General features: G+C 50.5%; 3 long non-coding RNA genes across 3 annotated transcripts; 2 read left to right on the top strand and 1 right to left on the bottom strand.

Annotated features, from left to right (window-relative positions):
- Positions 1-1,459: 1,459 nt before the first annotated feature.
- LOC135316923 (uncharacterized) lies at positions 1,460-14,221 on the top strand. The gene is made up of 4 exons (XR_010376123.1): positions 1,460-1,520; positions 2,856-3,026; positions 10,315-10,482; positions 14,092-14,221. It is a non-coding gene; the product is annotated as an uncharacterized LOC135316923 (long non-coding RNA).
- Positions 1,516-22,359, bottom strand: LOC135316922 (uncharacterized). Its single transcript, XR_010376122.1, has 8 exons — positions 22,230-22,359; positions 21,182-21,288; positions 19,603-20,852; positions 18,474-19,517; positions 13,168-17,335; positions 7,933-12,852; positions 3,323-7,360; positions 1,516-2,577 (listed from the first exon to the last, which is right to left on the bottom strand). It is a non-coding gene; the product is annotated as an uncharacterized LOC135316922 (long non-coding RNA).
- LOC135316924 (uncharacterized) lies at positions 18,873-22,725 on the top strand. The gene is made up of 2 exons (XR_010376124.1): positions 18,873-19,008; positions 20,510-22,725. It is a non-coding gene; the product is annotated as an uncharacterized LOC135316924 (long non-coding RNA).
- Positions 22,726-24,206: the final 1,481 nt, after the last annotated feature.

Here is a 24,206-nt window from a genome sequence, read left to right as displayed (position 1 = left end):
TGCTGGCCGCACGCTTTGCAGCGCCGAAGCCCTGCGCAGGGAGTATGCGCCGTGTTTGGAATCACACAGGGAAATTATGCAGTTACAAGGATGGCATAATTGAGAGAATGCTTGACTGGCGCAATTTTCTTATGCGCCTGTCAGCAAATCACTTAATCTGTGCTGTGCCAAGTTTCCCATCCGTTAAATGGGGAATGATTATCCCCCTACTTCCTAAGAGGGAGCGAGAATAATACCCGCTAATGATTGTGGAGGTACTGGAAGGTGGCCACGGAGATGCGCAGTGACACACGTAGCAGCTGCAGACCTGGAAGGAACCCGCAGCACTTTAAAACCAAGCTTTAGAAATTAATTTCTCCTCCTGCTGCTTTTTTATTGAAGAAAATCCAGAAATAGATTTGTCTCTCCCGTGCAGGATTTTTAAAAGATTTCTCTGCCCGTTCCCCAGGGCCGGTGGGAGGAAGGAAGGAAACGCTGGGATGTGCCGGAGAAGGCACTTTGGGGGAGTCCCCCCGGCGGGAACCCCTCAGCCGGCCCCCCGCCCCCGCCGGGCCCCCACCTTGGGGACCTTCGCTGCCTTCTGGGAGTTGTAGTCGGCGCGGGGGGAGCCTCGGCTCCGCGGCGCTGCGGCGGGGGGGGCCGGGGGTTTCGGGGGTGGGGACGGCCCGGGGAGGGGGCCGGGGACCCCCCCGCCGCCGCTCCCGCTCCGCCCCAGCCGATGGCAGCAGCTGCGGCCCCCCCCGTGCGGGTCCCGGGAGCCGCGGGGATGCGGCGCTGCGGGCGGGTACCGCGGCGGGGCCGCCCGGGGCTGGGGCCAGCGGGGCCGGGCACGTCCCCGGAGCACCCCAGCCTCCCCGGGAGCACCCCAGCCGTGTCCCGGGAGCACCCCAGCCTCCCCGGGAGCACCCCAGCCGTGTCCCGGGAGCACCCCAGCCTCCCCGGGAGCACCCCAGCCGTGTCCCGGGAGCACCCCAGCCTCCCCGGGAGCACCCCAGCCTCGTCCCCGGAGCACCCCAGCCTCGTCCCGGGAGCACCCCAGCCTCCCCGGGAGCGCCCCAGTCTCGTCCGCGGAGCACCCCAGCCTCGTCCCGGGAGCACCCCAGCCTCATCCCCGGGAGCACCCCAGCCTCGTCCCCGGAGCACCCCAGCCTCGTCCCGGGAGCACCCCAGCCTCATCCCCGGGAGCACCCCAGCCTCGTCCCCGGAGCACCCCAGCCTCCCCGGGAGCACCCCAGCCTCCCCGGGAGCACCCCAGCCTCGTCCCCGGAGCACCCCAGCCTCCCCGGGAGCACCCCAGCCTCGTCCCGGGAGCCCCCCAGCCTCGTCCCGGGATCACCCCAGCCTCGTCCCGGGAGCACCCCAGCCTCGTCCCCGGAGCATCCCAGCCTCGTCCCGGGAGCACCCCAGCCTCCCCGGGAGCACCCCAGCCTCATCCCAGGAGCACCCCAGCCACAGTCCGGGAGCACCCCAGCCTCCCCGGGAGCACCCCAGCCTCCCCGGGAGGACCCCAAACACACTCCGTGAGTATCCCATGCAAATCTTCGTCCCTGCCTGCACCCTTCGCCTGCTGCTGCCCACCTGCCCACTCCAGGGGCGGTGGTGGGGGAGGCTGACCCCCACCTTGGGGTACTGCACCCCACCGCGATGGGGGGAGGCAAGCCAGGCTCCAGCAGCCCCTCCCCACCCCGCCAAAGGCACCCTGGGCTTGGGGGGGGTCCCACGCTGGGGGGTGCGGGGGTGGGAGCTGAGGGCTGCTCTGCTTCCCCAGAGTGATCGTGATAATAATCATCACCAGCAGCAGCAGCGGCTAATTCTGCTGCACTTAGCGAGGGCTCCACATGCATAAAACCTTGGCGAACTCTGCCCAGGCTCACGCCTTCCTCGTGGCCAAGTGGGACTGACCGTCCCAGGCCAAACGGGAACAACGGGTGCAATTGAGGGGGGTCCCTCCCTCGTTCCTGTTTTCACACAAGGCCACGAGGGGCTGACAGTGGCCGCTTTGCAGCTTCGTGCTTCCCCTGCTTTTATACTGCGGGATAATTGCTCCATGCGGCACCGTCACCTCCACGCGACGGTTTGTTGGGTTCTTGCTCCTTTTGTTTTTTTCTCTCACGGAATATACGATGTAGTTTCTGTTTGTAGACTGTTTTAATAGTGAGGTGGCCGAGACAAAGTTTACTCAATAAACTTGCCTTTCCCCTTGAGCAGCTTTAGCTTAGATAAATGGGCTTTAAAGTCCTGGTTTAGCGTGGGACTAGGACTGTTTACCATCCATCACTGTTAGTTAATAATTGGTTAAATATTTAGTTTGGATTAAGTTCTTTTCTGCTCTTTTCTTAAAAAATAATAAATAAAGGTGTGTTTAGTAATGTGGTAAAAGGCTTTCTAGAAGGCTTTCTAAAGATACTCTGCAGTAGGGAAGCTCCATAAAGTTGTTTTCTGTATTTTGTGTGTAAATCTTCTTACTTGTAGTTTGCTGTGCTGGTATTTGTAATTAGCCAACCCAAAGCAGCCAGGATATTTGACTGTTTTCTGGAGTGACTGCAGACGTCTTCGTTACCAGTTTCATTTCTTATTCTGGGGAGAAAAAAAAACAAAACAGTTTGCATCTTTGTTTAAATCCACAATATCCAGCTCGTGGCCTGCAAATTGACTCTGTTCAGTGTAAGAGGACAGGGCAAAGGAAGGACAGGTTTCGAAAACATGCTGAGATGACTTCATGTAACATGCTTAGCGAGGAGCCAGCGGCAGCACCCCTGCTCTTCCACCCCAGCCACCCCCGGGGAGGTTTATTGAGCAGCAAGGATGAGGATCTGAGCACCGGGGTTAAGTCTAAAGCAGCCCTTTGCTTTCAGGTCCAGGATCCCTCTCCCTCCAGAAGCAAATGGCACCAGTGACCCGCGAGCATCTTCGCTTCCCGGGGCTCCCGGTGCGGCCCCACTGCCTGCGCAGAGCCCGGCCGGAGGACGGGAGCTCGCCCGGTTGCCGCACAAGACGGAGCGGTGCCGGCTGAGCGGGTGGATCAGGTGGGGCCATGAGTGGGGGGAGGCCTGGGAGACGCAGCGGCGAGCGGAAAGCCCCCCGGGCAAGCGGCAGCACAGCCCGGAGCCTGCTTCTGCGGGAGGCTCGGTGCCCCGTAGGAAGGTCTGCGCTTCGCAGGGCCTTTTTTGGTACCATGCTGCAAACTCCCGTGTTCTGCAGCAGTGACCCCGTCCTTATATAAACAAGGGTTTAATTTTGGAACTTTAATATCTTAGAGGCTGAAGTTTCTTTCGCTCAGACATGTTCTCGTACACTGCCCACGGGACAAAATGCTTCCTACCTACATTATTGGTTGCTGACAAAGCGTCCTGCTGCCGTGTTCGCGGTCCGTTTGTGTATTGGTAGTCAGGATCATTCCCTTTCGTTGTCTCGCTCTGTCAGACTGGCGCAGGGTTCTGTACGGCGGCATCGCCCTGCCTGGCCCTTCTGAGGCCTCACCATGGCTGTCCTCTAAGGTGAACAGGGGAGACAAGTGACACGAAAGGGCGTGCGGATGCTCAGAGGAGCGAAGGCCAGCGTGGGTAGTTACCTACAGTAATACTGTTATTGTACCGTCACTAACCCCTCCAAAGGCCCTTTGGGATACAGACAGAGGGATCCCTCCCGAGATGGGACCTCTGCTAGAAGCAACTCGTGCAACTCGTGTACTAACTCCTGCAAGAGGAGAGGCTGGAGCAGTGTGGATCCTCTTCGGCGGAGAGTTTGCCTGTGGCTTTTTTCTGCAGTCCGTCATCATTCCGCACGTATTCAGCCGAGTGATGGTAACACAGGTATCTCCCTGGGGGGGACAGAAGCTCAACTCGCCGCTTGCTGTCAAAGGCAAAGACATGGTTCTTCATCTACTGGCCTGCTGCAGGTGCCTCACCAGCACTTCAGCCTTGACTGCTCTGTTCTAGAGCCATCAAAGAAGTTAGAGGAACAGGAAACAAACTGCATTCACAGTGCTTCGGAGGAAGGAGTTACCATGGAGATGGAAAGTCAGGCGGGTTTTTTTCCCATGCTATTAGAAGGCAGTAGGTCCTTCTCAAACAAACTTGTGTGGTCTTGATAACATGACTTCTGTCCGTCTGTCTTTGCAAGGCGTCTGCGTGTTGGTTTCAGTGGTTTCCATCACTGCCATTCTCTCCAGTCACTGAACTACTACATCTCCAGCATCGAAACTTGCTGATACATTAACCCTGGGCCACTCAGAGCAGCTCCCTTCCAATGCCGGTTACCTAAGCGTGACAGATTTCCCCATCTAGTGCTCTCTTTGAAATGGATTTACAGAGGGAAGCTTTTGTTCTTTGGGCTGTAGGAATTACATCAGTGTTCTGGGAAAGAAGTATCTGCCTTTAAAGTACAATTTATCATTTCTCTTACAGTCCTATACTTTCTTACCTGGGTCCACTTTCACGTGGTGGGCCTTCCACGGCACACTGACAGGAGGAATAATGTGGGCTTTGCACCCTTTAAAAATGTTTTACCTGTGCAGTTTTCAGCGCTGGCTCTCCTGGGCTGTGAGATGAGTAGGAACCGTGGTTAGATACAGTATAAAACTCTCTCTGGTGTGTTTATCTGGCATTCTCCGGCTTCGCAGTGCTCTGTGACTGGGGACTGTCACGCTGCCTGCTCGGTACAGTTTGCCACTTAAATGGAAGGATGCAGATATAAGAATTAGCCCTGCCCTGCTGGGACTGCGCAAATCCATCACGCCAGGAGCCTGCCTTTCACGGCGCCTGGTAGGGAGCACCCAGGGAAGGAGCACACGGTTGTGGCAGGTAGCCGCGCTCCTTCCCACACCCTGCAGCCAGCTCTCCGTGAACTTCTGAGAAACTTGAATCATGTTCAGTAACGGTTTGGGTTTGTTTTTTTTTCTTTAACCTATCACTCTGAACCTACAAATTCTGAATTTAATCAATTTTTTTCCCCAGCCAGTACACATAATGAGATCCTTCCTTTACTCCTCATTAGTTTACCATGGATGCACCTTGCTGATTTGTATCATCTCCAGCTGTTGCCAGCTCACTGCATATTCACTTTCCAGAACATCTGCAAACACCCTGAATGCTCAAGAAGCTCCCATCATCCCGGCCTGTGTGTTTCTGTACTTTGGAGCACTGGGCACCGAGTTTCCTCCCGTACTCAACGTTTGGCGCAGGCAGTGAATCGTCCTCCCGAGGCAGCTCTCATCTTGGACAACCTTATTTTAACCTCACCGTTTTGAGGCAGGAATGGCTTTATATAACCCAGATTTCATATCCCGGGGGTGGCGGGATTGGTGTCGAGGCTGTGCAGAACCAAATGCTCACCTGCACAAGCTGGGGCGTCCTGGGCTCTCCTGCCAGTGACCTCCTTCACATTTCACCTTCAGCTGCAGTTGAGAGGTGAAGAAATGCTCCGTCTCCAGCAAAGGAGCTGCAGAACTCCAGGACGACGTTACAGAATGCGTCTGTTACATCTCACAAGGGAGATGCTAACGAGAGAGGCTGAAAAGCGAACCCCTTGGGGATGCTGGAGCTCCCGGGAGGTAGCCCTGATGAAAGAGCATGTGTTAGAGGGAAGATGGGGATTTAGGGCTCAGTCATTCTTGGCTCATTGACGGGCACTTACGATGGCCTTATTTTCACCCGTCATAGCCAGTCTGCTTCCTTATATTCCCCCTCAAGCACCTCTCTTCTCGCCCTGTTGATGACCGAAATGGGGTACCCTAAATGCCAGAAGACACTTCCTTGCACAAGCTCCCATTTCAGAGACTCCTGAATTCTGATGAATACCCTGGACTTTTTACCCTGCCACAGATATAGCTCTTCGAAAGCTGAACGTCCTACAGATGTGGGCAGACTCACCGGACAGCATTTTCAAAAGGAGAAAAGCTCTATTACTGGGTTATCGTTGGTTGGGGACTGTAGGCAAACGGATCAGCCCAGAGCAGCAAGGTCGGCGCATGTGCTGCGGTTGGGATCACAGCTTCCCTTCCCGCCCCGAGCCACGCAGCAATTCTTTGTGTCTTTGCACGGGGACGCAGAATCACCACCGTCTGCCGACATCTCGCAGTTTTGTTCCCCATGCTCTGCTTTGGCTGCCGGTCCCTGACAGTTCACAGCCCGTCGCTGGGTGCCCATCACATCTCCTGGGCAACTCTGTTCATGTGGGGATGGTTCTTGATGGCTCATTTACAGCAGCCTTTACTTTTTTGTGCAATTCTTCACTTCAGAGATGAACCTAACCCCTTCGGTACTATTGTGCAACACCAAAAGGAGTGTGGAAACCATGTTTGTCTGTTTACAAAATTATATAGATGTGTTTTCTGTCCTCCTCTGTGTGTGAGGTGACACACCCAATGTAAAACTAACTGGAATTAGTGTCTTCGAGCCTCCATGCAACCAGGATTATCATAGTTACAGCATAGGACTGCCAGATCAGCAGTCTTCGACTGCTTAGAAATGACTTTTCTTCTAATATTACTACTAAGAATCCATTCAATAATAATTTTAGAATCCATGTATTTTTCATTATTTAAGATACATTAATCTCTTCCCTTTACCTTGGTTTTAAAGACTTTATGAGACTCTGTTGGATCGCTCCGATTTTGATTTAACTCTTTAGCTTCTCATTACCGATAGTTTAGTGTACAAGTGCAGCAAAGTCTTGTATAAAAGACGGCAAAGTCTTGTAAAACCTTTCTAATGATTTAGGTTTCGGGAGGTTTCAAGGCCTACTCCTCTTTTGAGGAATAACCGTTGTTCTGATCAAGTAGATGGACAGTACCTCCTAAAGAGTGGCAACTGCGAAATACCACGAGATAGTCTAAAAGGCCGAGGCATTTCGAATCAAGGAATCAGAGGATGATTTGGGTTGGAAGGGGCCTTCAAAGATCATCTAGCCCAACCCCAAATCTGTTCTCTCCGTTCATGGTACCGGCCATCTTCCCTCTCCACACGAGAAATTCCTGTGCAGGCTGAAGGTCGGTAAAGGCAACTTACTTTCTCTTGAACACAATTAAACTCAGTGCTGTTGTATGAAAGCTGTTTTATAAAAACGGACAGCAAAGGACCTCATGCTGCCGCGTAACGCACTCAGTAAGAGGCTGTTACTTTATTCTCTCTTTTCAAGTGCTCCACGGCAAAATTAGACAAGCCCCGTTAGCGGTGATGCTCCTCTCTCCTGGAGCTGGAGCCGGAACCCACCCTGACACACCTTCCTCCTGTTGCCAAGGAGCTGATCGTACTGCTGAGAGCCGGGATTGTGCCTGAACTGCTCCGGTATCCTGCTCTTCCTCTGCCTTCTCCCCACCTCCCACTCGGCCTCCGCCAGAATTGCGTTGGAAACAGCGGTCCTGCAAACACCACCCTGAGCTCAGCAGGGCTCTTTTTGCCGTTTCAGGCAACTGGGATGTGCACGTGGACAAGCCCAGCAGCGGGACTGTAGGTTCGGCTGTGACAAGCAGGGTGTTACTAGCACGGGGTGACAGGCACCTCTGCAAGATAACTCAGGTTGCCATGGTTACGGATGGAAAATAGGGCTTCGGGTTAACTCGGGCCACTGTCACATGAAGCACAACGTCCCACGCCACTTTGCACACACCTGAGGGAGCGACGGCCGGAGTGGCGGCCACCACAAACCCCCCGCATCCCCACCCAGCCCCGACTGCGTAGGTTAAACTTCCCAAAACTTCCCAAAGAGAAATCACTGTGCGCAACAGCCTCACGGATGGAACTGGGGTCGGGGTAAAGCAGCCTCCTGCAAGGCTGCGGCAGAAGGAGCCCACCTCAGCCCTGTGACCTGTTATTTATTACTTACTGCTGCACCCCAAATTTTAAGGCCTTACATAAGCTCTGATTTTCTCTGCTTTCATTTTCACGCACTGAATACGTAAGAGGAATTCCCAGAGGCTGGCACACACCTCACCTCTCGACCATGGTTGCATCTCGGAGGTGAAGCAGATGCCTTCAGATGGACCGGAGGGCTGGAGCTGATACAGACTCTGATGCAACATTTCTGGCAGTTCTGAGTGTCCCCAGAGCACGATCATCTTCAGGACTAGGTGAAAACCTCCCAGGCCAACAAGGAGCAAGTGAAGCCTGGAGTGGAAAAAAAAAAGAGGAAAAAAAAAAAAGAAGCTTCTACCCCGAGCACAGCCGTTACTCACAGGTGGGTTTGGAAGCTCCACGAAACCGCTTTGGGATGCTGCTATTTCTCTTCCGCAGTAACCTGCAGCACGGGACGGCCGTACCGAAGCCTGGGGAGGACAGTTCTGCCAGGCTCATTTCTGCGCGCTGCCCAGCACAAGCTGTTGCTGTCTCCCAAAGAAAGAAACTGCAGGTATCGACGAAGAGGAGGTAAAGGGCCTGCTGGAAATATTTGGAAATATTATATTTTCATATAGATATTCCATCATAATACTGGAAACACAATACACTCTTGGCTTTTGAAGTATTGCACCCCTCGTTTTGATGGTCCAGCTCTAAGGAAGGAAAAGCGATGCGTGGGAACAGATCGGAAGAGCAAGGCTCGTGTCGGTGGGCAGATGAATGGCGTTCACGCTGTGAATCTCTTAATAATACGGCTGACCTTTGGTGTTCAAAGTATGTATTTAAAGAAGTCTTATAAGTTTGCACCTTCATCACAATGTATTCTTATTGCCTTGGTTTTCTGGAGGAGAAATAGTATATAGGAGAATAGAAGCTGGCTTGGAGGCTTAAAACCAGTCCTTGCCATTTCTTAGGCGCTGGCCCTCCCAGCAGACTGAGCACTAATCCTCAGCTCTCCCTTCCCCTTTAAAGGAGTAAACCGATACAGTCACGTACGGGCTGAGAAGAGCTGGTTTGTGTGGGTTTTTTTTTTAAAAGGAAAATAGTTGGCAGGAACATGAGCAAAGCTGAAAGTGTTTTCATCTGTTTTGTTTTGTAATGTTTAATGTTTTGTTTTCTACTTACGAATTATACAAAGGAATCACTCCAAAGGTCTCCCATTCTGGAAAGAGAAAAAAAAATCTGCAGTGCAACTAATGTGACTAATCAGAATTGGCCACGTAAGAAAAATAATCCAAAATACCTTGAAAAATGACAATATCTATTTTTTCTTAAAAAAAAAAAAAAAGAAAGGAAAACCTCAACCTCTAATTGAGATTTATTAGCAAAATAATTTCTTGCTGGGAAGAGTAATCAACTTGTGCATAAAACAATTTTTTGAGATTAATTAATTTTTATTTTGTTAATCGCTTGGATTTTAGAATTTACTGGTGGTTTTCAAATGATTACTGCTATGCAAGTGCAAAATACCTGTCCTAACATTTAAACTGTCGTGTACCCTTGTTTTATGAACGGCTGCAGAAGAGAACTGACCAAAAAGACACAGTTTAAAAAAAAAAAATCTTGGCAGTTTGAGGAGAAAACAGCTGGGAAAGGAGTCTCTTTCTGTTCCCTCTTTTTTACAAGTATTTTTAAAAGATAATACCTCATAATTACTTATTTTTAGAACCGTCTAGAAGCCTCAGCTGAGACCCAGAGGCCGGTGTGGCTCAGTGCTGTACAAGCAAAGACAGTTTATCCTTGGCCAAAATAATTTACAATCCCAGTTTCAAGGCTGAAACAAGAGACAGAGATAAAATTCAGGCAGTACCTGCCAGCACCAAACCCAGCACGGACAGCAAAGCCCCGCAGCTGGCGACAGGGTCGGTTTATTCAGCTGAGCTCGGAATATGATAATTTTCAGTAACAAAAATAAAAAGCATTTCAGGAATTTTTCAGATAAGGACAAATAATTTGTGGCATCGAGTTTTAAATACTCTGGGAGTGTCCTGGCAGCCGATGGTTGCTGACGAGCTGCAGGCAGGCGTGGTGCTCGCTCTGCGTGCGTCTGGCAGCTCCTGGGCGCTCGTGGGTGCTGTGCCGGGGGTGGGCGCGGGGACTGGAGCGATTCGCATGAATCACAGCAGATTTCCCAATCTCTCGCTATGCTTATGAAAGCAGTCACTCCAGGCAGGGGTGGCAGACACAGGCGTTCAGCGAGATGTGCCCTCGTACCCATAGGTGCTTCCAAGTCACGGCCAAGCCTCTCTGCACACACGCAGCACCACCGCCCTTCGGTAGGTGCATCCCGTAAAGCAGCGGGGACAGGAGGAGGTCTGCTGGCAGCCACAGTCTGCTGGCGGCACAGTGACGCTAAGGAAGCTGCTTAGGAATGTCTAAACACATTTTTCCCTGTTTATTCATTTCCCGATTGGAAAATATTGCTTTGTCATATTAAGGTTGGCAAAACTTTTTAATGGGAGATTTTTCTTGTCCCCAGGGTGTAACTCCAGGGAGCTGGGAGGTGACGGCAGGACTGACATCCCGGACTGCGGGACAGCCAAGAACCCTGCTACAAACTCAGCTGGGATACCAGAGACTGGAGCTGCAAGACCAACTTCCGTGGAGATCAAAGCAGGGATGTGCAGGCGGATTTCTCCCAGCCCAGGTGAGCACCCATCAGCCCAAAGGTACGGCTGTTCTGCAGCACATCTTTCTTATTTAATTAAAAACACAAAGAGCAAGCCCCAAATCCTGGATCTGCGTTTCAGTGCAGAGGGCAAGTGAATCTCAAAAGTGCAAAATGAAATCTTTTCTGATGAGCTGTAAGCAAAAGTACCATTTCCTGAAGTGTCAGTCCTGCTCAAAACTGACAGGGGATGTTCCAGACACCCTCTTTGTAGCTCTCCTTTTCTCCGAGAGCCGCCCGGCCGGGCCGTAAGCGCCGCTGTTCCTGCGGGGGAGGCAGCCGACCAGCACCGTGCCACCGAGTCCCAGTCCCAGTCCCAGTCCAGGGCTGACAGCCCTGCACGCAGGGCTGCCGGCATTTCAGATCCTGCCCTTGGTGATGGCTGCGATGGTCCTAGAGGTGGCAGGACTTGTTATTTTTTTCCAAAACATCCAAACAGGCTCAGTTGGACACTTTAAATGAAACTCAACGCTATTGCCCTTGTTTTTGTGGGAGAGTTGTTCCTCAGTTACTTGAATCCAAGATACTGAAGGAGCGGTTGATGAACTTTTCCTTTGTTTTACCGGCTAGAAGGTCTTTCAGTCGCTGGCTGTTGTTCGCAGCAGCAGCGATGTGTGCAGGGCGAGACCCCCCTCAAGCAGAGGGGCCCTCGTGCTTACCTGGCGATTACTGGTACAGAAACGAGAAAACCATAGCAGTGACTCCTGCTTCTGACATCAGAAACTCCTATTTCTGATAAAACAAAGCTAAGTTATTCTAGCTGAAGCAGTATATTTTGCTGGTTAAATATTTAAGTCGGCGATTAATACACATTCTTTAAGGCGGGAAAATAGTTGTTTTCCATAGTTTCATAGGCTTTACGGGAGAAATAAGCTACCATAATTTGGAAAGCAGAGGCTTATATACATTTTTTTCATACTAAACGTTTTGTAATTCTGCTTACGAGATACTAAGTCAGCCCTCTGTGTCAGTGTTGTCCAGGAGGAAATAAATCCAAGAGGGATTTATGGCAGCTCCTACGGGACATACCAGCGCACGGGACCGCTCCGGGGGGGTTTTACCTGCACCGGCAGCTCGGGCACAGGACCGAGCTCCCCCGGGGCTGCCGGTGGTTCGGGGAGCTCACAGAAGGTGGAGATGTTTAAATCTTCAACCACCAAAGCACACGTTACCTGAAACCCTGTTTTCCAGGGGTTTAGTCTGGTTTTGCTAACCGGGGAGAGGGGATTCGCAGGGCCGGGCGCTGGGCTAAGCCTGCAGCCGAAGGCTGGACGCTGCCGTCGCTCCCGCCGGAGGACGGCGTGTTCCCGCGGTTATGCAATACCGGCGGCATGTGCCCCCCGTCCCCTCTGCTGCCGCGCCGGGCACCGATCCCCCTCTCTGTTCACAGCCTCTGCGTCCCCACGTGAAACGGGAAGCCTTGAAAAAGCAGAAGTGTGGCTGTAATTAGGATTAATCTATTTTTAGCAAGCTGTCTGGTGCCCTGTCCGTGCTCCAGCTGAGATGTTTAATTCTATCTAGCTCAACTCTTAATGCAGTTGCACCCAGGATTGATACAAAATTTTTCTTTTACACCTTCAATCTGTTGGTTTTTTGGTTTTGTTTCAGTTGGGTGTAGGTGGTTTTCACAAAAAACAAACCTTTTTTTCCTCCATGAACAACAGCTGGAATTTCCATTACTAAAGTAACAGAAAGGTTGCCGTATAAAAGAAGTTGTACAACTTTTACTATCATTATTATTCATTTTACTATGTAGTTTGGAAACCTAGTCATAGATCAGGAATGTGTTGTACCCTGGGCTGCACAAACAGCACGGAAAGAAAATTGCCTCTTCCAAGCTACAGGGAGTGAAAACACGCAGGGATACCAGTATGATTTTTGCTAAATAGCATCAGAGGAAGATGTTAAAGATGTCGATGAACGGCCAGCTGAGCACCTGGTCATTTACCGATCCCATATTTAAATACCCGCTGTTCATGCGTAACCTTATAATGTATTTGTAAAGGGAACTTCAAGTAAGATTAGCAGTTAGGAAAACGCCACGACACACAGTTGGCTGGAGATCAATCGATTCCTCCGCCCTGCTCCCCCCCCCACCCCCGGTAATGTTTGGCTTTTGCAAATACTCGTGCCCCGCGTGAGCCCGGCCGGAGGGCCGGCAAGCAGGGCGCTGGGAGGCGGGCTCGGTGCCTCCCCGAGGGCCGCGTCCCTTCCCGGGCAGGGGAACAGTACCTTTGAGCAGCGCAGGGGCACCGGGTCTAGCTGAAGTTTTCCTTGCGACAGCCGTGCTCTCCGACGGGTGGGAAGCGTGAGGGTGGTCCACTGCCTCGTGACTGGGAAGATGCTCTCCTTAGGGGAAAAAAAAAGGCTCTTCAGCAAAATGCTGGTCTCTCCCAGAAATCCAGCAATCGGCCCCGGGGCATGTTCTGCTTTACATGTAGGGGCAGGGTGTATTTTCTGCTACACCCCACCTGTCCCCGTTCTCCCCCCCCCGCCGTGTATTTTGGTGACTCATGAAGCTTCAAAGTGCTGAGCGCGGAGAACGGCTATTTCTGTGCTTCCACTGCAATCCCTGCTACCTCCGACTGTGCTGTCAGTGCACCTCAGCCATGCACAGCACCCCCGCCGGCTCTATTCTTAGCAGCTAATAGCTGAAATAATTACTTTTGTCTCAGCGCTGCTGGCTCCTTAGATTTGGAACCGAGCAAAACCTGCAGCTCGGGGAGCCTGGCTGCCCCCGCTCCCTCTCCCACGGCGGGCAGAGCGGCCGGGGTCTGCGGAGCCGCCACGCCGACCTCCGGGCAGCGCTTCTGTCACCGTGCTGACCAGGAACGCTGCGAGCCAGCGGGCAGAGCGAGCAGAGCTGTCGGTCGAGGGTGCTAAATACCTCGAACCCAGCTTCAACCCAGGGCGTAAGCTCTGCTTTGAAGCAGCTCGTATGTTGATGCGGTGCCACCCCTTTGGGAAGGAGCTCAGCAATTCCAGCTGGGATTTTCTTAGGCTTCACAGGGTAAATTCCAGGACTCCAGCTTTTCAAAGGGAGGGCCAGGTTTTCACCTGCAGGTTTCCATTTCAGTGCTTGCTGTATTGCGTGGGCTAGGCTTGCACAAAGAATGCAAGTGCTTTATGCAAATGCCAGTACCCAATACCAACACAACCCCGGCAGCTCTTGGGAACGAACCCACACCTCTGGCTTTGCAGCCTTTTGATCTCAGCACCAGCTATTCCATCTAATTCCCTTGAACCACCCCCCAAAGAGCACTATGAAAATCCCCAGCCCGACCTTTGCGCAGTCAGCTGTGCACGCCCAAGCAGGTGCACAGAATCAACTTTAAAACTGTTTCAGAAGGGTTTTTTTCTTGCTATACACCTGCCTGCTCTTCCTCCTGTTGGTTGGGACCCCAGTGAGTTTAATAGCATGCATATGCACTGGGCTAGCAATGAACAGGCAGTGCTGAAAATATTGCAAAGCCATTTCTCTGGCATTCACTAATGAAACTCGGCTGGAAAACAATAAACCTTTCGGGAAAAAAAAAACCCTTAAACTTAAATGTTTGTTGTGAATCTGTAACTTTTCTATTGTCACAGTGGAACAAAGCCTGATGCGTGGCACACCGTCATGGACTTTGGGAGCCGTGTTAGCAAATACTCCTATTCTGGAGTTGCCAGTCTCCAGTTTCCTGGAAACCTGCACGTCCTGGCGACTGTTAGGATGGCCCTGTAAAACCACGGATTGTCCCTGCACATGTGAAAACAGATGGAAGGCTTTGAAGTCTTATTTCTGCTTTTCTCTGAAAAATGAAAGTACCTCCTCGAAATAATTTCCTATCAATTTCCTCTAAAAGCCACACTGTTTCGGCAGCTTCTGTTCGAGATGTCGGTTACGGCTCACTAATGACTGGGGGCCGTCTGGGCAATAAGGTCTATAATTAAGCAAGAGGCCCAACCTAAGTAAAATCTGGGAGCAAGGAACTCCCGAACTTCCATAGCAGCACTGATGCTGATTCCACATACAATGTGGGTCAAATTATTTAACCCTTTTTTAATTCAGTCTTCCTCTGTGCAAAATTGTATTAATTTTAAATAAGCAAACATTAAAAACTTACCAGTTCCCGAAGGTTACAACTAACACTACATCTTTATTTGCAGTCAATGTAGACAATTGTTTTACTTTAGCAAAGAATTAAGTAAGGATTCTTTTTTAAGGACCATTTACTAGTACAAAATTCAGATTAAAAGACAATTTTAAAAATTAATCACCCTCTGCCTGGTCAGGGTTAGGGGAAACAGTCCTGACAGATGGGCCATCATCTTACTGTTTCTGCTGATACTCCTTGAACGGAGCTGGCTGGGACAGATTTTTGTTGGAAAACACTGTTTCGCTGGGGTTGTGAGTGTTCCGAGAGGAAGAGGTAGCGCTGACAAATCCCACCTTCTGCAAAAGAGCTATCCCACGTCATCATTTGAAAAATGTACTATTTTGCATTTTAAAGGAACTTTCAGGACTTTTGGGTGGTAAACTGAAGAACACGCTGCTAAGCATTATTACTGTTAACTTCTACCTTCCCCTGTGGCCCTTGCCTGATTCTTTGCTCCTTCTCTTTATTACCAACCGCTCCCCGAGGTGATGTGCCGAGATGTCATTTACATGGATATTGAGGTCGAGGGGTTATAAATTTACAGCTGCACAGACTTGCTGTGTCTTGGGCAGGAATTTGTTTGGCATATTCGAGGCCTTTGGATTATCTGAGCTCAGCCTTTTAGTTAAATAGGAACATGCCCTGATTTTAACAATCACAGTTTCCTGTAGTCGGAGGAAGGTGTGGCCGATGGCATTTAAACTGAAACCTGAGCCAAGGCTTCACCACCAGGAAGCTGAAAGTGCGGGTGGTACCACGAGGGTTTCATTCCTCATTAAAAAGACCGAGGACCTTCCTCCGTGGATGGCCGAGGTTATTTTATCACCCACAGCACCGATAAGGTATTAGATGACGTGCATGAGGGTTAGAGTTTTGTAACGTCAGCCTCCATATGGTATTGCTATTAAGGTCATTGTAGCATGACAGCAGAAAATCGCGTGGGAGATGCCAGAGAACCGAGGATGCACCTTTACATACACTTTGGAACACAAGCTGTAGCAAGGCCACGCTTCCTCTGCTCCCTGATCCTTTCGTGATGCCGAGGGAAACTGTCAATTGACAGTAGTCTTGGGGGTTCAGTCCCTCCCACCCTCCTGAAGAGATTTATTTTTCCCCTAACACCCAGCCTGAACCGGTCAAGCTGTAAGTCCTGACACCTTATTACATCGTCTAGCACTATCGAAACTTTTGGGGGTTTTAATCAGCATTGCAAGCACCCAAGGCACAGCTGCAGTCAGCCATTAGGTCACCCCTCGCTTCGGGACGGATACTTACACTACGTTTGCTCGGTGAGACTGATCTCCCCTGCCTCCCACCGCGGCTGTGGATTAGTTCCATTTACCAAGCTTGCTTTCTAGGCTGGGACTTTGCTTCCTCATAGTCAGTTTTTACAAAACCAAGGTTCTGCTTCCTGCTTTTAGACAAAAGTTTGGAGGGGGGGGGGGGGGGAAAGTAGTAACAAAACATGTTCGTGGGCTCCACTTAAACCAGAAAAGCAGCACAGATTTCTACCATGGAATCACGGCCTCTATTTCCTTGCTTCAGCTCACAGAAAATGCCAAAGCCTGTCCAACATTTAACTGACTCAACTGTGCGAGAAGACACTGGTTTTTTGGGCCTCATTATTCAGTTCCAAGTGCTGAAACTTTCCATCGTGCCATGTTTTATTAGTTGCGCACTTGAGCGTTTCGCAGTGCAGCGTGGCTTTGAGTCTTCTTGGGAGTCAGTACCACCGTAAAGTAAATACTTACAGTCCAGTAAAGGTAGAAACGTTCCATGGCTGGTCATTTTCAAATGAAAGTAAACCATAAAATAAATGCTGCCTTTCCCCTAAAAGCAGCCAAAAAGATATAATTTGAAATAAATCAAAGCTGCATTTTACTTTCTTAATGTACCACGAGACTGACAAAATCGCTGTGAGCTAAAAGCACTAGTCAACTGTTCCATTTCTGAGCCTCCGAGTCTTTTATCTTGCTCCAGTGCCGTACGCAATCACGTTCAGAGCTTCGCTGGGTCTCGCAGGTCCAGCGAGATGGCCTCTGTCTCGTCTGCACAGAAGCGGTGCGTTGTAAATCAGCCGCACGCTGACGGGGAAAACGGGGAATGCGGAAAATCCGCTCTGACCCTGCGTGTTGGTGGAGCTGCTGAGATAACTCAGGGGTAACTGAAACCAGCACAGACAGCTGAACATCGCATACAACACTGGCCTACTTTAGCGAGTATCACTGCTGGGTGACTCATTTAAGTAGCCGCAGCGCTCTTACAATTTTACCTTCATTAACTGAAGCAGTTAATGCTTGCAGCTTTGGCCACAAGGCGTATATGTAAGGCTTGAAGTCCCAGGGGTTTGATTGCATAAGAAACCATGTCTTGTGGCATTTAGTTGATCAAGCACTACTTCTTTTGGTCACACGGAGGTTTGATTTCCGCTTGCATCAGCTACAACAGACCTTTTACATTTTCTGTCCTGGTGCCTGACTGTTCAAATCGCGAGGGTCATCCCCTTCATCCCCCTGCCGAGAGCCTGCCCTGCTCTCCCAGGTCCCTAGCTGACAGGATCCTTTTCCTTTTTTTGTAGAATCATATCTGAGAAACCGGGAGCTTGCAATTCTTCTCATTTGTGCCTGTGCGTAACAGGTGTCATTTTCAGTGTAGTACAGACAAATCCCAAAATAGCTCAGGCTCTTCAGACGCTGTGAAGAGAAAAAATAGTGGTTACTTCAGCTTTGGTTGTAGTGAAAAACCCAAAGCTTGCAGCCAGCTCTGAAGTCCGGAATTAAAATGGCAGATGTAGCTGTGTAGTAGTGATCTCCCTCTTGATTCTGTGTTTTTCAAATGGACTGCTGGCTCTCTCGCTCGCTCTTTTGTATATGCAGCCTGACGCATGAACTCCCTCATACAGTGCTGGCTTTCCATTAGCTTCCCTTTGATTCCCAGATGCTGCATCTACCACTGATCCTCCTCCACATTTTCCGGTTTTAAGGCTCCAAGACAGGAGAGCAGTGCTTCCCCTGCCTGGTGCTGAAGTCGGCTGAAGGCACCGGAGTTCGTGCAAGGGGGCAGGGGCAAGGAGACAGCGTCTGCCTGCAAAATTTCCCTTGCCTGCTGATGCCTGCTGTGCTGAAATCCATAGCTGTTTGTGGACTTTCTTTGACAGAGATTACTGGAGCCTGGTGACTCCAGGAACGCAGTTATTAGTTCCCCTGCCTACGCTGAGCATTCTGAATCTGTGTGTGTGATAACACTTATTAATGCCGTTCGGATTAAGAAGAGCCTGTAGCTTTCTAGCACTTTCAGTACTTCACCTTACACCGTGCATCTGCCCAGCGGCTGAACCACAGTCGGATCAATGTCTTGTGGCCAGCATAGCAGGGTCTTGTGGGCCCAGCAGTAGCCTCTTGCTTTTATGCCCAGGAGACCTGCGTTCGTTCACAGGAGCAGTTCCTTTTAAGTTGCCTTGTGCTTCGGGGTAGCTGCCTGCGAAGTATTTGCAAGATGTGGGCCTAAAATATTTTATTTTAGGAAGTCAAGCAGTGGTTCCTGTCACCGAAACAGTTAATCAAAAAGCACTAACTCTCTACTGGAACGTGTGTGTGTGTGCGTGTGTGTTTTTGTTTTTTAGAGCCAAGAAGATTTGCTTTGGTTTTTTTAAAGCAGAAACCACCACAAAGTTGGCTGTGGTTTCAGCTGCGCTTGTTCGAGATTTGTATTGCTGACTACCAATCCTAAAAGAGTTAACCTAGTAAGTATGACTCAGAAGCAGCGAAGGAGATGTGAGGCTGAGAGCCTCGGAGGAAGCACAGAAACAGAGGTGAGGAACATAATAATTACCAAAAAAAGGTGCAGAGTCCAGGAGCGACGTTCCCCTCGGTTTGCCTGGCCCTGGCACCGCTGGCACGGGCTCCCTGGAAAGCTGCAGTTCCGCTCTTATAACACAGGGAGCAGGCTGGAGAATTTAGAGCTGCGTCACAGAGCTCAGCGAGAGAGTGAGAGAGCAAGCTCCGTCGATAGGTCTACCAGCAACAGCCCTGCTGCAGCAAGAGGGGAGAGAGGCAGCAAGAGAGGCAGAGAGGGCTCCAGAAAGAGAAGTAACACCAACACCAGGGACTGGGCTCCTGCCACCACCCAGTGTCATTTAAAGATCGGATTTGGGCTCGGTTGGCGTAGGAGGCTTCGCCCATTGACGATGCTGGAGACCTGGCGCGCTTAATCCCGCGGGGAGGGAGAGTGGGCAGACACCGAAAGGGTTAACGGAAAGGAAATTTCTGGAACCTTCTATTCTGCGGCGCTACACAGCGAGCGGAGGGCTGAGGACTGCGCAGATGGTGCACGGGCAGAGCTCTTCGGTCCAGTTCGTCTTTCCCACGTACGTACCCTTTGATCAGGATGGGGCTTGAGCTGCATCTACGTATTTTAATTATTTGCAGGGCATCCCTTTCCCCCGGCGTCCCTAAGTTCGGATCCCAGAGTGCCTTTATTATTATTTTGGCTGGGTATGATTGCTCTGTTCTGCGTCAGAGCTGTTTTCTCAATGGAACGACGGCACAGGTTGTACTAATGTCACTCTTGCCGGCATTGCTGTACTGCAGAGGAGGGTAGTAGTCGTGGGGGAGAGATGACAACTTTGCAAAGACTGCTGTTTTCATGTTTTGTTTGGGCTTTTTATCCCCCCCCGGTCTCTCTAAAGGCTGGCATGTTGGCGAGGGTTCGGTGGAGGGGTTAACAGGCGCTCTGCGTTTCAGTGCTTGGAGGTTTGTCACTGCGTAGTTCGGAAAGTGGTAAACGGTGACGCAGTGATCATTGCAGGGCATGTCGTCCAGTTTTTAAAAGCACTGGGGACAGGTAGACGGTGCCTTCCAGACGCTTCCACACCAGCTGAAAGGGGTTAAGGATGAGTCGAGACGGGAAGCTAGCATTTAGGGATTAAATGTCATCATTTTGGCGTTGGAAAGTTGTTTACCTTGCTCTCTCCGTGTCTCCATGTTGGCAGCCTTCCAGCTCACATGTGATAGTCTTCCCTGTACTGCTGCATCATTAACTAAGTGGCAGAGCTGGCTCCCCATTGGCCGGGGAGGGCTCTCAGCCCAAAGGCGCCGTCCGATTGGCGGAGGAGGTGATGGCAGGTGAAAAGCCCTCCCGGATTGGTCGAGGACTGGGTGTCAAATCTCAACGTTGATTTCACTTGCTTCAAAGTGCCGGCAGCTCCCTGCCCGCTCCCTGCCCGCTCCCTGCCCGCCGCGGCTCCCGGGGCTGCTGGGCGCCCCCCGGGCAGGGGCGGCGGGCGGGAAGGCAGCAGTTAACTCCTCGCTGCAGCGGGAGCCTGATCCCCGCACCCGTGGGTGCCCCCCGCGCGGGGGCCGGGGAGGTTTCGTTTCGCCGTGCAGTTGCGACGATGACGTGTCAGAGCTGCAAACCGCGGGGAAGGGGAAAGTAATGGGGTTTGGGGCTTTTCTCCTCGCTCGCTTGCTGTCCTCCTTCTCCCTTATAAGGTGATTAAGTGTTAGCAGGACTGTAAACTGCTCGGGGCAGGGATTGGACCTGGAAATTATGTTGTGGGAATAATTAAAGAAGTGAAAAAGACTCTTGCCCAAACTCAGCTTTCATTTGCATAAGTGTGAGTTTGCCACAGGCTCGGCAACACCAGAGAGAGCTGAAGGCAGCCCTAAGTGACGGCACTGTAAAGGTTTGCAAAGGAAATAGCAGCGTTAGAAAGCAGGGATTGCAGGAGGATTGGGAAGGGCTGGGTAAGGATGAATGGGAGACTGAGGGCAGAAAGCAGCTCCAGAGAGAGGATGAGGAAATGAAGGGGAGAGCATTTTTCTCTCTTAACCATTTACTATACTATTTTTTCACCTCTCTTCTTAAAGCAACCAGCAAAGAAGATGGCAACTCTGCCTGGAAGTGCTGAGGACACAACCGGCTTTGGGCTTGGTCCTTCTGGCCGAGGAAGTCTCCTGATTATGCAGTGGAGTGGTAACTTTGCTTTCTCATATGGCAGGGAACATTATTCCATAGCTTTTCATCATATCGAGGCTTAAACAAGTTTAAGGATACGGTAGCATAAGCATTTAATCTATATTACTCACTCGCTGACATCTCAAGCGTCAGGTCCGGTTGTTTAGCAACAACCGCTGGGTTCAGAACCGCCTCAAACATACTGCGTCCGCCGTCTCCATTACTTCAGCAGCAGCCTGTCCTCTGAACGGCAGTCTGAGAGAGAGGGAGAGAGAGAAGGGCTGTATTTACACGCATACACCCACCCCGACTGAATTTCGGTTGTTCGGTTACAAAGGCCGTACGCACTGCGGTTTTATCCGACTCCATTATTTTGCGCAGTACCGTAGAGGGGAGGATGCCGTTTCCAACGGCAGTGCGGAGGTAAGAACGGGGAGGGAAGAAGTAAACAGACAGTACGTGCCACTCCCCACTTTTTTATCCTCTTTCCCATCTCCACCTTTCTTGCCTCCCCTCCTTTCCTGCCAGATTCCGTAGGGAATTTCAGAGTCTTACTGCAGTCGTCACAACCCCTCCTGACTCACTGAGCCTTCGCTGGCTGTAGCTGGCTCCCTTGGAGCATCCTTGCCTCCTGCAGCGCCAGTTCCGCAGAGCAGGGGAACAACAGGAATAGCAGCAACAACGGTGGTCCCTGCAGCAAGACAGACAGGTGTAAATACACACACATATAGGAACAGTACAAGGCAGCCGCAGAGGTAAACCTGTACAGCCAGGAGCTGGACTAAGGAGCGATGCTTGGTTGCGTGGGAGATGGGTGGGTTGAGTCTGTTTTACTGAGTGCTGTCTGAACGGACAACCCTTTGCATCTTTCCCCATCGCAGTTGTGGGGTGGAGGACCCCATTAATTTCCAAAGCTAGTGCTTCTTAATGGCATTTCTCAGTCTGCTGAAGGAGGTGTAACTGGCAGCCAGTATACTTCCTCAGGCATACGCCTGAGTTTTTGGTATCTGTGTTCAGTGTAGGGACCGTTAGTTTTTATTCCTTTTGCTACCATCTTTTTGCCACAGTGAGAGGTGAATTGTGACTAAATGCAGGGAGGGTAAGGAGGCAGAGATAAGAGAGGAGTTATTTCCATGTGAAACTTTGGCCGTAAATCTCATTACTCAGGAATTGAGGTTACTGGCAGCCGGTAAATCTGTGGGACTGGCAAGAAACAAGGCTAAGAAGGGGACACGGCGTATTTCTGTAGGGCGGCAGCGATTTTGCGCATAGGGACGGTATCGTTACCGTACGTTAGCTGTACATGGCTAACTGTTCCATAATGGTTTTCTGCGTATTGCCGCAAAAGGACTTGGGAAAGCTGTGATTTCTTCCTCCCTCTGACACTAGTGTGTGTGACATTGTGTAAGCTGATTCATTTTTCTGTATTTTGGTTTCCTTCCTTTGTAAAGTGGGGTTTATTATATCTCTCAGCCTTGGTGCGGCATTATGACGCAGTGTTCATTAATGCTTTGGGTCTGTTGGCAAAATACGTGCAATTTTCTTGGGAGTTCTGACTGTTCAAGGACCGCAAAATTTGGTAAAGGAAGTTGAGGGTTGCAAATGCTCAGGATGTAAATTTAAAAGCATTACCATCTTATTCTCCTTTGATATCGAAGGAAGGCTCTCTGACTGACGAGACAGCCATGATCTCTTTCTGCACTTGTTTTGCCGATGGTCATGTTACATCTGTGACGCAGTCCGATTTTGCTCTTGGTTCCTGTCTGTGCTGCACGGAGTTGAGCTGATGAGGGCACAAGCTTGAATATGGTTAGAAACGCTGATTTCATATTGATGTTAAAGTTCGCAACCATACCTGAAGTGGCAGGTGTCGGCATCCACCTATTTCACCACCCAGGAACGGTGAAGGAATTCGAATGAACACAAGAGCACCCCTAGCCATTTTGTTGCTCTCAGAGTAGGCTCCAAGCCTGCAGCGCTGCTGCTGCTGCTGTTAATTTCCATGTCATATAAATACAGCGTTGGGCTCTGTGTCAGGAGCTTTACTGATGCTCTGAGAAGCTTAAAGTCTATAAGTAAATGTTTTTCTTTTCTTATTTGGGAAGATTCATTAAAATGTCCAAATGCCGAGTATTCTACCCTCACTCCTCTTACAAATCACTCCCAGACCTATCCAGAAAATTCACCGCTGCCACGTATTTTTTCTAAAACTTGTTCACGGTGTTTTCTTACAGTTCAATATGGGTGTGGCTGGGAGGGAAGGGTGAGATTTAAGTCGGTTAAGTATGTGTATCGTTGATGCTAATGGACAGAGATGTAGGCAAGAGATATGAGTTGTCCATATCCTCTGTATATCTGTATATAGATATAGACAGTCCCAAGACCAGGTTGCAAAGATGCCCTTGCTATGGGACAAGAAGGGAGTAGTCTCTTTCTGTTCCCACCCACCCAAAAGTTTTGGTGCAAAGGCAGCAGTAGAAGTGGCCAACACAGGAATCTCACAAAATGGTTTCAACAGCATTCAGAGATGCCAGCGCCGTTTATACTGGCACGGCTCCGAGAAAGGTACCGTGAGCTGCCTGCTGCAAGGTCATTCCCCTGACTCATAGTCAGCGACCAGTTGGTTCAGGAGCTCCCAATCCACATTTCTTACCACTGTGGTGGTGCCTTCGTCCTGAACCTAGAGGCGAGCCTTGAAAATTAACGCTACTGCAGTAGCAGGCCACTGAGTCCAAAAGTGTAGATCCAAAAAATCCTACATCTCTGAAGTGTTTTAAAATCCCTATCTGTAATTTGTATCTTGAGCTAACTACAAAAACTTTGCACTAGTTCCCTCATCCCCTTTTTCCCCTCAAGACTTCCTCGGGGCTGCTGGGAATCAGAAGTGGCAGGTATTTAAGGACTAGGCATCAACTTACACTGTGTTCCAGGAAAGAAAAAAAAAGCATCTGCATATATTTGCATTTCTGTTCCTGTGGTTGTTATCAGGTGGGCTCCAGAGGCTGCTCTACGTTCCCCAGTGTCTGTGAAGCTAGTGTTGTCTGTCACAAGCTTGCTGTTTCAGGAACCTCAGCTCCGTAGCTGTCTTGTCCCCTCCCAGGTTTCCACATTTCCCCCCGGTATTCCTATTTGCCCACATCACTAGTATTTTCAGTTGACTCAGGGCAGCATCGACCGTGGATGTGTTAGGGCTGGCTTCTCCTCTTCATAGGCAGCAGTGGAGTGGTTAATGCCTCAAGGATCTTGAGCAAAATAACTTTTGTCCCCATCTTTGCAATAACAAAGTTCAATCTGGGGACCTGTTATCTGGCTCCTTTTGAACAGTGAGGAACACTGGGCCAGCGTAGGCCAAGCATGGATGCGCGTGGACCCTTCCTGCTCCCAGTTTTGCTAGCCCACCTCCCCAGGCCTCCAGCCCGGGGCAGCCTCCTGTCCTGACCGTGCTTAAAGTCAGCCTTAGCCTTCAGTATCATTATTCCCTACTTTTCAAAGGGAAAGAACCTGGCTGCTAATCCTGATGCCAGTGACGACTCTTCGCCTACAGGGAGGCCTATGTGATAGCTTGTCTGCTAAAAACTGAGCCAACACAGTGTGATTCAGACCTTAAGC

Source organism: Phalacrocorax carbo, chromosome 23 (genome assembly GCF_963921805.1).
Source record: "Phalacrocorax carbo chromosome 23, bPhaCar2.1, whole genome shotgun sequence".
Lineage (NCBI taxonomy): Eukaryota > Metazoa > Chordata > Aves > Suliformes > Phalacrocoracidae > Phalacrocorax > Phalacrocorax carbo.
The sequence above is the reverse complement of the archived record's forward strand: the minus strand, read 5'-3'. Positions and strand labels throughout refer to the sequence as shown.